The sequence below is a fragment of the Danio rerio genome, chromosome 20 (genome assembly GCF_052040795.2).
Source record: "Danio rerio strain M-AB ecotype USA chromosome 20, GRCz13ab, whole genome shotgun sequence".
In the NCBI taxonomy this organism is placed as follows: Eukaryota; Metazoa; Chordata; class Actinopteri; order Cypriniformes; family Danionidae; genus Danio; species Danio rerio.
This window is the reverse complement of record NC_141040.1, coordinates 6348661-6363033: the sequence shown is the minus strand read 5'-3', so window position 1 is coordinate 6363033 and position 14373 is coordinate 6348661. Positions and strand designations below refer to the sequence as shown.

At 38.4% G+C, this 14373-nt stretch overlaps 1 protein-coding gene across 1 annotated transcript in view; it reads left to right on the top strand.

Annotated features, from left to right (window-relative positions):
• dsc2l (desmocollin 2 like) overlaps positions 1 to 14373 on the top strand; it is a 1349056-nt gene that overhangs the window by 1107194 nt on the left and 227489 nt on the right. The gene's annotated exons all lie outside the window — the stretch shown is intronic.

Genomic DNA, 14373 nt, shown 5'->3' with positions numbered 1-14373 from the left:
TTCAGGAAAAATAGTTACATATGGTTAATTAAACTGCGCACACTGAATGCTCAGAATCGTGAAAGTGTAGGTTATTAAGGTAAAGTTGGTTTTATATTCACACATTCATTCAGTGACAACTTGTGACACACTCCCTATATTGTTTACCACGGCACGTTGAATATTCAGGCTGAAATAACCTGCAAGTGTGACTTGAAAACAACATTAACACTGTTTATTTGACTGTGAACATGTACTTTGATAGTAAAGGCTGCTAATATGATTTTGCTATTTAGAGTTTGCAAATAATTAATTCGCTGTCAGAATGCAGTTGTTTTGTTAGTTGATGATTAATTACCCAGGCCTTGTATAGTCCCGTCTTCTTTCCTTGTCTTTGGCTCGGCAGAATCTTGGTTTTTAGCACTGCATAGTGTTGAATCTGGTAATCATGGAACATTATTTCTTGCACGTGACCACACAGAACAACATTGTTGGCATCCAAAGACTTGTAGGCCTTTAACTTTTCTCTTGTAAAATAACTTGGAGCTTCAATGCTTGGTCATTTCGTCTTATCCAATATCCATTGGGAGGGTGCAATCCCAAATGGACCTGTCAGATGAACACCACTCACTCTAACGTTAATTTTGCGAATAACTGTGCTTATCACTGGGTGATAATCTGTTATAATACGCTGAAAGCATTATTTAAATAATATATTAATATAAATATATATATATATATATATATATATATATATATATATATATATATATATATATATATATATAATATGTAATCAATAAAACTTATCTCTAAGACAACAACAATCTCAGTAACGTATCGGATGTCATTCCCTCGTGGTAAATGCTAGCGATCCCGTTTTTTTTCTGCCACCTCCCTGCACGCACATCCTGATTTTTTATTTTATTTAATTATATATTTATCTTATTTAATTTGATTTATTTATTTCAAACCGAAAATTCACACTCAGTTCTTTAAGCAAAATACATTTTAACATGGTCTAAAGGGAGCAGGATGAAGCACACGCTTATTAGCTTATTTAGCGTATTTTTGTAACAGCAAAAAATCGACTTCAACGTATGTTTGACGGCAGTTTCTAGGTGAAACATGCGGTACGAGGTGATATGATGTCTATAACTTTTGTTCCTTTTCACACTAATGATATTTACAGGCACATATTTTCAATAAATAAAGGATTGTTTTCATGCAGTTCTTTACACAATGCCAAAAAAAACACACCACAGAATAACTTAACAATGTCTATGATTTGTAATTGAATACATTTGCCTCACCTATTTATCTCATTCTTTCATTCATTTTCTTGTCGGCTTAGTTCCTTTATTAATCCGGGGTCACCACAGCGGAATGAACCGCCAACTGATCCAGCAAGTTTTTACACAGCGGATGCCCTTCCAGCCGCAACCCATCTCTGGGGAACATCCACACACACATTCACACACACACACTCATACACTACGGACAATTTAGCCTACCCAATTCACCTGCAGCATGTCTTTGGACTGTGGGGGAAACTGGAGCACCCGGAGGAAACTCACGTGAACGCAGGGAGAACATGCAAAATGCACATAGAAACGCCAACTGAGCCGAGGCTTGACCCAGCGACCTTCTTGCTGTGAGGCGACAGCACTACCTACTATTTAACTCCATATGGAGAACTTTTCTGCTGTGGTTAGATTATTCAGTACCTCACTTTGTAATTGTGATGCAGATCACTCAGGTTTGAGTCTGGATAAGAGTCAGGTTTGAGTGTGAACGCATAAATTTAATGTAAAAATCAAGGTAAAACTGTGTGGCCATAGTGCACTTTTCATTTACGTTTGCTTTTGTAAACACTATTGATTGCATTTACATTTACATTTACATTTAGTCATTTAGCAGACGCTTTTATCCAAAGCGACTTACAAATGAGGACAAGGAAGCAATTTACACAACCAAGAGCAACAATGAATAAGTACTAAAGGCAAGTTTCAGGTCTGTAAAGTCTAAGAAGGGAAGTGTTAGTAGTTTTTTTTTTTTTTTTTTTTTTTTTTTTTTTTTTTTGTACAATTAGTGTGATATTCAAAGAGGCAATTGCAGCTTAGGAAGTGAAGTGGAGACTAAATAGTTGAGTTTTTAGTCGTTTCTTGAAAATAGCGAGTGACTCTGCTGTTCTGATGCAGTTAGGGAGTTCATTCCACCAACTGGGCAGATTGAGCGTGAGCGTTCGCGAAAGTGATTTTTTCCCTCTTTGGGATGGAACCACGAGGCGACGTTCATTCACAGAACGCAAGTTTCTGGAGGGCACATAGATCTGCAGAAGTGAGTGCAGATAAGAAGGTGCTAGGCCAGAAGTCACTTTGTAGGCAAACATCAGAGTTTTGAATTTGATGCGAGCAGCAACTGGCAGCCAGTGCAAACGGACTAGCAGTGGAGTGACATGTGCTCGTTTAGGTTCATTGAAGACAACTCGTGCTGCTGCATTCTGGAGCAGTTGAAGAGGCTTGATAGAGTTAGCTGGAAGCCCAGCTAGTAGAGAGTTGCAGTAATCCAGTTTGGAGAGAACAAGAGCTTGAACAAGGAGTTGAGCTGCATGTTCAGATAAGAAGGGTCGGATCTTTCTGATGTTATAGAGTGCAAATCTGCACGATCGAGCATTGGGTCGTGCAGATTTGCACGATTGCATGATTGGGTTTAGGAAAAGCTTTAGGTCAGTGACTTGCTGGTTGATCTGTATGACAAGCCCCGCCTTCTCATGGAAGTGTTTTTGAAACGTACAACAAAACACACCCTAAATAACGTATTTCAGATTCGCAAAAATGTAGAAAGCAAATCTCTTGTGGATTGATTATCTGAAACATGCAGAAATGTGCAACAAACAAAATCAACCCAGGCTCATTCTGAAAACATAGTCCCGTGGACGTTTCTGGAGACTGCGAATTATGTAGTTGGTGGAATGTAGAGCTGCATTTAATTTTTTAAGCGAACGCTACGGGGCGGTATGACACTGTTCGTTTTTGCGCTTACCGGTTGACCGCCTTCCTCTGCGTGGAGGGCTTTCCCACTGCAGCCAGTTTGTTCAGTTAGCTCATCATGTGCAATGGCATATTTAAGACTCAGAGAGAAAGCTGACCATGATGACGATGACCGGGTTCGAGTCTGGGGAAGAGCGGCTCCAGAAATCAGGTAAGAGATAAACAGAGTCCAAAAAATAAAGTAAACAAGTTCATAACAGGGGCGAGGCAGTGGCGCAGTAGGTAGTGCTGTCGCCTCACAGCAAGAAGGTCGCTGGTTCGAACCTTGGCTCAGTTGGCGTTTGTGTGTGGAGTTTGCATGTTCTCCCTGCCCTTGCGTGGGTTTCCTCCGGGTGCTCCGGTTTCCCCCACAGTCCAAAGACATGCGGTACAGGTGAATTGGGTTGGCTAAATTGTCCGTAGTGTATGAGTGTGTGTGGATGTTTTCCAGAGCTGGGTTGCGGCTGGAAAAGCATCTGCTGCGTAAAAACTTGCTGGATAAGTTGGCGGTTCATTCCGCTGTGGCGACCCCGGATTAATAAAGGGACTAAGCTGACAAGAAAATGAATGAATGAAGTTCGTAACAGGGTGAGGATGTGGCAAAATCCAAAATTGTGGTAAAAATCAGTCAAGGACTTTTCTTTTTCTGGACGGCTTTTGTAAATTGTTGGTTGTGTTTAGGGAAGTAAGCGTGTGGGTGGGTCAATCTGTAAAACTGGTTGGGTTTAGAGAAGGAGGAGGGCGGGTCAGCCCTGTCAATCATTCAGTCAGTCAGACAAATGGTCGTTCGACAGCGGTCTCTGGTGGGTTTACGCAAGATGAGAGCGGGCGTGAACGGCACTCGCGAGAGACATTCGCACACAGCGGCCTCTTGTGGATTCGTGAAAACAAAAACTGCAAAAATACGTACCTCCACGGGATTACGTTTCCAGAATGTGCCTGGGTTGAAAAAAATAGGCTCATTCTGAAAATGTAGCCTCATATACATTTCTGGAGATCACAAATGATGTATCTAGAAGTACGTATGGCTGCATTTCTTCGTTAAAAGGAATGCTAGAGGGCGGTATGATGATGTTACTTTTTATGCTTACAAGCTGACCGCTTACCACTAAATGTACTACTTTCCCACTGTTACCAGTTTGTCCAGTTAGCTTACTATGAATGTTGGCGGACATGAGAGGAGTTGACCACGATGATGGGGTCCGAGACTGATAAAAAATGATTCTAGAAAGTGGGTAAAACAAAAACAGAAGCCAATAAAATAAGTAATAACTGGGTGAGAATGTGGTAAAATCTAAAATAAATGTGGTAAAAATCATGTGAGGGCTTTTCTTTTTCTGAATTGCTTTTTAAAACTGTTGGTTGAGTTTAGCGAAGTGGGTGGGAAGGTCAGTTGATCAGTCAGTCAGTTAGTCCAGCCTAATCTTACGAGAAAACTTAAATATTTTACGTTTTGCCAGTTTAGTGGCTAATTCGTACAAATTCGTACGAGTTCAGTCGAACAAAATTGTACGATTTTAAAAAGGAGGCGTGGCACCTTACCCCACCCCTAAACCCAACTGTCATTGGGGGATGAGCAAGTCGTACTAAATTGTACAAATTAGATTGTACGAATTCATACGAATTAGCCACTAAATCAAAAAGTTACGAATTGTCGTGAGATTGTGTTGGTTAGTCAGTCAGTCAACAATGACCTCTGCTGGATTTTGTGGAGAACAGCAGGCGTGAATGGAACTCATCAATTAAATTTGAGATCTCAAAAAGCATACACAGCGGCCTCTGGTGGATTTGCAAAAACAAAAACTGCAAGAAAAAAAAAACGTAGCTCCTGGGATGTATTTGGCGCTCTCCAGAAATGTATAGTGGTTTGTTTTCAGAATGAGCCTGGGATTACTCATACTTAGGGCTTATTTGTGCCGGAACAAGCCGGCTTCGTATCTGGCACCTCTGAAATCTATTCCAGCATCTAATTTTACAGATCCCCCTCCTTAACGGCCCTTCTTACCCATGCACTGTTCACTCATACTTTCTTCCACGGCTCCCCAACCCTCTTCACTTTCGTCCTTCTTCTGCTACACCCCTCCACCATCCAAAACACCGCGGATAGAGTCGCATCCAAATTGTATACTGTATACTTTCCTCATAGGGAAACAGAACATGACTAAATAAATTACTGGATAGAATTTGTCAAGGAAACAATGAATATTATAAAGTATTTTATTCAGAATTCTCATGAATATAGAATGGCAAGAGGGTTAATAAATGAAGCCAGAATGTTCATTTTACAAAAGCAAGAGAGATCCATTTCAAATGGCTTTCAAATCAAAGGTTCCGTCAAATCCAAGTGTGACAAGGCCAGTTTTTTTATTTGCAAAGCTGCTAAGTAATGATAAGGTTTTATATATAACTTTTGTAATACTCCTAATCTGCAAGTTATCTCTGTGAAATTCTGAAGCTGTAATTTGTAATATCTTAATCCTGGCAGATATATGCTGTCAGTTCCTGACACTGCATTTCATTCTTTAAGCTGACCCAGTTCATTTGACTTATGACAGTACATAACTTTAATGTGGAGTGAGAGCTGCGTCAACATATAACTGCTAAAACAAGTCAGCAATTCATAAACTATAAAGACTTTAATTGCACGTCTGGGTTGGATTTGATTTTGACAATTACAGCACATGGAAGGAGGAAAATTCTTTAAGTCCCAGTACACATGCATAGTTATATGCAAGTTGATTGCATATATTAAGCTGATATAATTACATTTAGGCCACTACATTGATCCATTTTTAAATAAATATTATCCTACTGGGTTTTAAAGAGCTCATTTAAAGCAATAGTTCAACCCTCAAAAATAAATTACTCTGTAATTTGAACAGTTGAAGTCAGAATTGTTAGCCCCTCTGAATTATTAGCCCCCCTGTTTATTTTTTCCCCAATTTCTGTTTAATTGAGAGCAGATTTTTTTTACAAAAGTTTTAATAACTAATTTCTAATAACTGATTTATTTTATCTTTGCCATGATGACAGTAAATAATATTTTATTAGATATTTTTCAAGACACTTCTATACAGCTTTAAGTGACATTTAAAGGCTTAACTAGGTTAATTAGGTTAATTAGGCAGGTTAGGGTAATTAGGCAAGTTATTGTATAACGGTGGTTTGTTTTGTAGACTATCAAAAAAAAATTAGCTTAAAGGGGCTAATATTGACCTCAAAATGGCTTTAAAAAATGAAGAACTGCATTTATTCTAGCCAAAATAAAACAAATAAGACTTTTTGCAGAACAAAAAATATTATCAGACATACTGTGAAAATTTCTTTGCCCCGTTAAACATAATTTGGGAAATATTTTTAAAAATTATAATAATTCAAAGGGGGGCTAATAATTCTGACTTTAACTGTATATGACTTTCTTCTTTCAGACCAACACCGTTGGAATAGATTTAAATTTTCCATGCTGTAAATGGAGTTGGGAGGTGACCTTTTTTGTAAGCTTCCGAAAACACATAAATACATCACAACCCTAGCCTTAAAGAATGGAATTGATCACCACTTGGCATTTTAAAGTTGCATTCTAAAAAAATATACTGTATATTTTACAGTAATTCAATACATAAAATTCTGTAAATACATATACAGCAAGATAAATGGTGCTGTAAATGTTAATACAGTATTTTTGCTGAAACTGATTTACAGTAAGTTACTGGCAATCTGCTGCCAGTAAGTTACTGTAGATTCTACAGGGAATTGTTAACAGTGTATCCCTTTAATATTCAACTGAAGAAAAAAGTCCAACCCAGGTTCATTCTGAAAATGTACCACTATATACATTTCTGGAGAGCACCAAATACGTCCCAGGGGCTACTCTTTTTGCAGTTTTGTTTCCACGAATCCTCCAGAGGCCGATGTGTACTCTTTTTGAGATCTCAAATTTCTCTCGGCATCCATGCCTGCTGTTCTCATGTAAATCCACCAGGGGTAGATGTCAAAGAAATGCCCTCGCCTGATTTTTACCACATTTCCAGACTTTACCATATTCTCACCCTGTTATTTACTTGTTTACATTATTTTTTGGATTCTGTTTTCGTCATACTTGCACCGAAAATTCTGGTCTTTGGAATAAACTCTCTGGCAGTTAAAATCTACTCAATCTGAGTATAAATTCAAGACCATCAAATTTACTCCCCTGCAGAGTTAAGTTAATCTGCTTTTTGGCATTAAATTTTAACACATTTCTAAAAATTTAACTCCAAATGTGAAGCTTAAGCGAATGAACTCCAAAATGCAACACAGCAGGCAGTATCCTATAACACAAATTGGTGTTAAAGTTTAAAAATAAACTCTAAAAATGTAACTCTTTCAAACTTTTTGCCTAACTCCTAATTTTTCAACTCCTGAAATTTGCTGTGTGCTTTTTGGAAACTTTTTTTCACCAGACTCAAACCTCATCATTGTGGTCAACTCCTCTCTGCGTCTCACGCCCAACGTACATAGCAAACTAACTGGGCTAACTGATAACATCATACCTGTCAACCCTCCTGTTTTGCCTGGGATTCTCCAGTATTTCACAGTTCTATCCCGCTATCATCCCATAAAGGCATTTTCCTGTATTTCTTCCGATTTTTAGTCTTTGTCTGAAGGGCAAATAAACATTAAAGAGCCGAGCCTCCCTATCCTTAACCCATACCGCCGAACCACCAGGGGCCGCCACTTACTCTTAAATGCGAATCTGTTCTGTGGCTTCGCTTTGTTTAAGCATGAAAACACTTTAAAATAAACATAAAAACGGTGCATATGCAATCCTCGAAACAGTCATATAGCGGTGCGTGACTGTCAGCTGACGCTCTCCATTTGATAAATAGACGCTCTTTGCTAAACAGATTCTGTACACGTGATTTAAAGCGGAGCAAAAGTCTGGGTTTTGGGTGCATTTAAACAGATATACACATAACTAATAATAATAATAATATCTAAAGATGTCGATCTTGGTAGGTTGTTTTTTTCAAACACAAGTAATTTCGTCCTAAATGACCTAAAAAAGTCGAATGCTTTTATTATAACATTAGATGAGTGCATTTTTAAAGTGACATCTCTGTTATTTAATGTAATCAAACAAAAAAAATCTAAATAAATAATTCATTCGTTGCTCTTTAATCAGAATGTGTAGGTTATACAATGAAGATTAATGAGACTTGATGTTGATTCTATTTCATTATAATATAGCTATTAATTTCAATAAGCTCCCTGCTGAAAAATCCAGCTTAAACCAGCCTAGGCTGGTTGGCTGGTTTTAGCTGGTTGACCAGCCTGGTTTTAGAGGGGTTTTGGCCATTTCCAGGCTGGTTTCCAGCCATTTCCAGCTTGGTCTTAGCTGGTCGAGCTGGAAAATTACCAGCCAAATCCAGCTAAAACCAGCTTGACTAGCCTGGTTTAAGCTGGATATAGCTGGTTTTGACTGGACTCCCAGCTTGGCTAGGCTGGTCAAGCTGGTTTTAGCTGGTCATCTCCCAGCCTGACCAGCTAAGACCAGGCTGGAAATAGCTGGAAACCAGCCTGGAAGTGGCCAAAACCCCTCTAAAACCAGCCTGGTCGACCAGCTAAATCCAGCCAACCAGCCTAGGCTGGTTTAAGCTGGATTTTTCAGCACGGCTGAACTGTTTGCTAATTTATTTGCTGCTAATGTAAACTGTTTATTTTTTCTTTTGTAAATAATAATAAAACATATTACTGACAATTTAACTGTTTATTTCTAACGAAACAGCTCCAAATGAGCATATTTAGTAATTTGGGGATTTTTAAATAAGCAATCCCTTATTATGGTGGGCATATCCCTTATTTTCACATCCCAATGTTGACAGGTATGTAACAGCGGGAAAGCCGTCCTGTGGAGGTAAGCGGTCAGCTGGTAATACGGCCACGTATCGATCGTTTTAAAATGAAATGCAGCCATACGCACTTCTGGCTACATAATTCACAATCTCCAGAAATGTATATAGGGCTACGTTTTCTAGAATGAACATGTGTTGAAAAAAAATCACCCACAGGGTAAAGAAATTTACCACAAATGTTTATTTATATTATTTTTTAAACATCTTTAAAACAGTTTTCCATTGTACAGAGTGTATGTGTGTTAAAATTGTTATGATAAGTGCAAAGCAGACGTCTGAACATGCAAACACAGGAAGACACTGATGCATGTGGAGTTAAGGCATCGTCACTATGGCAACCAGGCTGTTTATCTGCATGTGACATTTCTTGCCAACGCAGTAAGACGATGACAAGCGAACACACTAACCTCTGGAGGTCCATCTGCTTCTTGATTCATCTACCTAACCTTTCATTTACGCTCATCATAACATTATGTTTTGATTTGTTGTGACTCATTTTCGACTCTGTTTGCTGATCTGTAAATTAAACCATTTTCTGTACAGCTTGTGTGGTAATGCATGCACGTTCGGTTGGTTTAAATCTAAAAGTGCTGCTTAACGTAACGAAAACCACTAGTTAAAGAGTGACTCAGACATCAGATTATTACAGTTTGGCAGTGAGGGAGCAAACATGTGTGTGCTAGTCCAGTAATTGTTTATTAGAAGACTGTGTGTGTGAATGAAATGTGTGTTTGCTGGCAACTGCGAGACAAACATGCGTCATTGGCTCAATTGATAAAATGCTGGCAACAACCGGCACGTGCGCTGCAGCAGCCCACTCACACGGATATATGTGCACCTCTGTGAGGGGGAAACTAGGAGAGGCACAGCCCACGCAGATATACACATTCTCAGCTCACAGTTTATCATCCATTCATGAACAAGAAATTAGAACGAGACTCATTGGTTTAAACTTTAAATCAAAAGTGAACTATATGTCTCAGAGTGAGTGTTCTGTAGCTTTATAACACAAAATGCTGAGCTGATAGGTTCTTTACATGAAGGATGTTCCAGTAACTAACCAGCAAGCATTTTTTGGTATTTAAAAGATGTCTAAAAGACGTCTAAACATACCCACATAGCAAAATTTCTCTGGCCCAGCTCTGGCCCACACAATCAGGTTTTGCTTGGCCCACATGCCGCAGTGAATTACGGTACATGACTGGACCAAATCTGGCTTCCAGAAAAAGGCCAAACACAGACCATATCTGGGCCAAGTCTCAGCCAAGTTAATAATTCATAACTGGACCAGAACTGGGCCAGATAGGTTGGTGTGTCACGATTGCAATGAACTTGATAAACCCATGGAGTGATGCGCTTTAGGCACACTATGGGCACGCTTTTTCTCAAAGTGACCTGATAGGTAGAATTTTTTTTCTTTATTCAAAAATGATTTTAGTGTATTTTAAATGTGGGTCAAGACTGGCCAAACTCACATGGCCCACTTATCAAATTTTTAAATCTGGGCCAAATACTACATTTTTCATCTGGCCCAAATTTTGTGTGCCGCCTTAAAGACGGTGCTACCTCTGCCAAACCCGGGCCATGTTTGGCCCACATGCTGTATGCCAGTGCCGGATGAATGCCTGCTGTGCCAGCTTTATGCCAAATCTGGGCCAGAATTCTTTGCTACTAGGGTAGCCGTCTTGGCTAAAACAAGGGTAAACTTGGACTGTCAGTAAAAATCTAATAGACGACTAAAAATGGGTCAAAACCAGTCAGACTAGTCATCAAATAAACAGAAATGAATGACTACACATATATAAAGTATGTCTAATCTGTCCACAGATAGCATATGAATGAGCCTGAAGTGGCCCATCTGTACAATGGCAAAGGGGGGCCAAAGATTCAAATTCATATATGGGCCATTTAAGGCAAAGATTTGGCACTTATGGCAAAATGTAATCTGAATGTGAGCCTAATGTGGCCCATGTGGAAAATGATCAATTTGGCCCAAATGATGAAGGACAAATGTGGGCCACAGTTGGCAAAAATGTGGTATAGTCATTTAAGGGTAATCTGGGTCTAAACCTAAAGTGGCTCACACTTTAAGTGCCAATGTGGCCCATTTATCTTAATACATATGTGGGCCACTTTTGGCGAATATTTGGCACAGTAAGCTCTGGCTATATTAATTGTATTTTATTAACGTCTACCCCAACCCTCAAGTGTAATGTAAAAACAGATCTGGATGTGGAGTCTTCTCTATTAGTATAGCTGATTAACCATGTGGATGGATGATAACAGCCTTCTAAGCAACTAGTAAGCGCAGAAGGCCCCTACTGGCCCATATCTATCAGCTGATAACCACTGATAATGCTTATTCAATCTTGTGATAACAATCTTGAGTGCAAACTTTCTGTCACGTGGTATTATCAGATGTTAGGGATCTATAAAAAGCTTGCTTCAGCTAAACTTGTGGGATTGTAGGCTAAATAATCTTCCATTTCCATCAATGCTCAATTCCAGACTGATCATTTCACTTCATAAGACATAAGTGTGTTGTGTGAGCCTATCAATTTATATTATATTTATACTTTTCTGTATTTTCAAAGTGCCTGTAGCCAATTATGACCCGCATATCAAGCAAGGACCAATTTTAGCCCCTGTGTAAATTATTACAGTTACAACAAAGGGAAGAAGATCAAGTTAGCAAAAGAAAATGAATAAATTCTTGATGTTCGTGTTTGTGATAAAAGTACGCAGAGGAACTGCGTCAGAGATTGATGATGAAAAGGAGAAAGTTTCAGAGAAGGTGATGGAGAGAAAGACTGAAGCAATAGGACTGGATGACTATTTTTAGAGCAGCTTTACCCCCCTGCTCCTGCTTCCTCACGTGAGGCTATATTTAGATTGGCTGTTGGCGACAGAGACCAGCACAGAATACAAAACAGTACAGACAGAGAGAGAGAGAAAGAAAGAGAGGGGAGCCCACTCATTCATTAAAACAAGCTCTTCGTGTCTGAGGAAAAGAACCGCCAAAACATCACAGAGATTTTCTGTTTTGTCTCTTGATACAGGTATTGTTTTTGTGTGTTTGTGCAATTCTAACAGTAGCAAAAGTAGCCTATACATGTATATTACTTAGTTAAACGAATAGTTACACTGTAACAATAAGGAACATCCTAAAATAAAGTGTAGCTAGCTAGTTTTTTGTTTATCCTATTTGGGGCTGTAACTCTCGCACATTGTATCCTCCGATAAGGCCTATGGATACGATGCTGCCCCATTCCATTCACAACATCAAAAGATAACACAATTACCCCCATAGCAAAATTTCTCTGGCCCAGATCTGGCCCACACCATCAGCATTTGCTTGGCCCACATGCCGCAGTGAATTACGGTACATGACTGGACCAATTCTGGCTTCCATACAAGCGGCAAACATGGACCATATGTGGGCCAAGTCTCAGCCAAATTAATAACCCATAACCGGGCCTGAACTGGGCCCGATATGTTCGTGTGTTACGATTGCAATGTTTTTCATAAACCCATGAAGCATTTCGCTTTATGGCTGTACTTTTTCTTGAAGCGACCTGATTTATAGAATTTTTTCTTTGCTAAAAAATAATATAAATGTATTTTAAAAGTGGGTCAAGCTAGGCCAAACTTATGTGGCCCACATGTACATTTAAACATCTGGGCCAAATACTACATTTGAGATCTGGCCCAAGTCTTGAGGGCCACCTGTAAGACGGTGCCACCTCAGCCAAACCTGGGCCATGTTTGGCCCATATGTTGCATGCCAGTGCCAGACGAATGCCTGCTGTGCCAGCTTTATGCCAAATCTGGGCCAGAATTCTTTGCTACCTGGGTATATTCCAGCTAGCAAAATTCATGTGGCTTAAATCCGGCCCACTTACCGCATGGAATAATGGCACGGGCGGTCCACTCCTGTTTGGCAAACACAGGCCACAATTAAGCCATAGCAATATCACATATTAGCCAGAATTCAACCAAATGAACCAGAACTGACCCTATTCTTGGGCACAGTTTGCTTTTATTCTGGCCCAGATCTGGCCCACACCAGACACTTACATCTGGACCACATACTGAATGAAATGATGGCTCCAGAGTGGTCCGCTCCTGTTTGTCAGATCGAAGCCACAAATAAGCCAAAGCAATACCACATATTGGCCAGAATTCAACCGAATGAACCAGAACTGACCCTATTCTGTTCTCTAACTTTAACTAGGTAACATTAACAAAGTTCAGCTATCGTAATAAATGTTTTACTAATTGTTTGCTCATGCTACTAAGAAAGTTAATAACATAAGCCTAACTAGACCAGTATTTTAAAGCATTACTGCATATTGTTGCAGATTAAGTTTTTTTTTTTGTGGGCATAAAGGCGATCATTATTTGTTTTTGTTTTTTTATTATAAAGAACACAACCTGCATGTGTCAGGTCTACTCTGCAAGTGAGGTAGGTACTAAAATAACATCAATATACAGTACAGATTTGTAAACGTATTTTTTTATTTTCAGAAATCCCTTCTACTCAAAAAGGCTGCGTTTATTTCATAAGAAATCAACAAACACTGCAATAGGCTATGATGAAATCTTACATTTAGAATAACTGTTTTTAATGCTAATATGTTTTAAAATTTATTTTACTTCTGTGATTTCAGAATATTTTAAAAGGATAATGTGAGACTGAAGACTGGATTAATGCAACTTAAAAATTTTGCCAACATGCACACACAAGAACTATATATATATATATATATATATATATATATATATATATATATATATATATATATATATATATATATATATATATATATATATACATATTTGTTTACATATTAAACTGATCATTTAAATTAGAATAATATTACAATATTTTATTGTTGAAACATTTATTATATATTTATGAAAAAATTCTAAATGTATTTATTGTATGTATTTTACTGCAGTATTTTGCACCTTTTTAAAAAATTGTCTTTCTCTCATATTTCTATACAAACTAAACAATGCGACCTCTGAGCTGAGCATTTTATTTTACTCAATTAAAAATTGGGTTTAACTGAATTGAAAATTTAATCAACCTGTGTGATTTGTAAGGATTTTTGACACAGATATTAAAAATGTCTGTTTATTTTCCTGGTTAATTTGGAGACTTTTATCATAGCATAAAACTTCTGTATGTTGCTAGTTACTAGTATTATCTAACAAACTATCAATATCTGCTAAGAATATATTTGAATGTACATCTTCACTTCACAAGATTGAGACTGTACAGTAGTATATCATGCCAAAACCCATTTCTCAGCTCTCTAGAATTGTTTTGCTGGCATCTAGTGTTTATCTAGTGTTCTCGTCAATAGAACATGCACAGTAAGTCTGACTCTAAAAAAAGAGACTTCTGAGGTATGGGAACTGACATTGCAAGACAGAAAGTTGTTAAACATGCCAACAAAACC